This window comes from Mandrillus leucophaeus, unplaced genomic scaffold, assembly GCF_000951045.1.
Source record: "Mandrillus leucophaeus isolate KB7577 unplaced genomic scaffold, Mleu.le_1.0 Scaffold831, whole genome shotgun sequence".
Lineage (NCBI taxonomy): Eukaryota > Metazoa > Chordata > Mammalia > Primates > Cercopithecidae > Mandrillus > Mandrillus leucophaeus.
The window spans coordinates 482503-483860 of NW_012109042.1; positions in this window are offsets into that span (position 1 = coordinate 482503).

Here is a 1358-nt window from a genome sequence, read left to right on the forward strand (position 1 = left end):
AATTGATCGTTTCTAATTCACCATATTTCCTATATAAAAGTACAAGATGCGAGTTAGCATAGTTTCATATATATGGCCCGTTTTACACACAAATTATTTTACTTTTTACACATTTAATTATGTGGTACTATTATTTTACTGGGGAGAAGATTTCCTTGATTTGGGTCTGAAGTTAACCCCCGTATTTTATGGCTTGAGAAGTGGAAGAAAAGGAGCTTGGAATTTGGCAAAGAGTTAAGACCTTGGAGGTGAGTAATGGCTTCATAAAGACTGAATTAAGAAAACAGATGTATCCTAGGAAGCTTTGCCCAGATCTGAGAAATACGAGCAGTGCTCCCTCTCGGCTGCTTTTCTGCTGGGTTACGGTCTGTCACTGTAGGAATTAATAGGACTCTGCAGACACCATCCTGCTCAACCGTCAGCACCTCTGGCCACATGAACTTCTGGGGCTTTAGGGTTGGACATGGGCTTTGGGGGATCCTGAAGCAGATACTGAGTGATCTACGACTCATGCTATAAGGTGTTGATTGAGATGACACCTGAAGTTTCTCAGGCTTTTTAGGATGACTTTGGAGGCAGGGAAGTAGAATTATATTGCTATGAGCTGTGTACCTTGCTGGCTACATTTCTCTTTTCAGGCTTCTAAACCCAGATATTATTGCTAACTAGAGAGTGCGCTCCAGATCCTCAAATATTAATTCAGGATTTGGGATAAGCAATGGGAGTAGATTTGGAGTTGCCGTTTTGGGGAAATCATTACATTGTGGCTTTATGTGATGTAGGGCGTGAGGGGGTCTGGTATGTTCCCAGGATGCCTCTAGAGTCTGCACACAGGCTTGTGCACCGTGGGGGTCTTCTGCTGTTTCAGTGGTCTTCTGGGGACCTTTGTGAGACCACCTTCTTGCCCATCAAGACATAGAACCCACCCCGTTCACTGATCCTCAGACTCCATCTGTCTAATCACTCTTTGATCAAAAAATGAGCATGGCTTCATGTCAAGCTGCCATATTCTTTCCACTCTGTTGCCAGTCCTTTGGTGCCAGTTGGCTACTGAGGGCCCCAGTGACTGATGGCCTCCTTAGGGTAGGTGCCAGTGGAATGCAAAACACATTGTGCATTGTGATGAAGGGCGGTTAATGAAAGGGGGGATGAAACAAGCCCATAGGGCACTGTGGAAAGAAAATCTATACTAAATGAAACAAACAAAAAAAGTTTTCCACAATTGAAGCCTCGAGTAGAACTGATGTTAAATTTTCCTGAGGAGTGAGGTCAGCATTTGGAGGGCCCAGATGCTTTAGGAAGGCTAAATGGAAAGAACAGCATCTCTAAGAGGGGAAAAAAGAAGGAAAGAAAGAAAG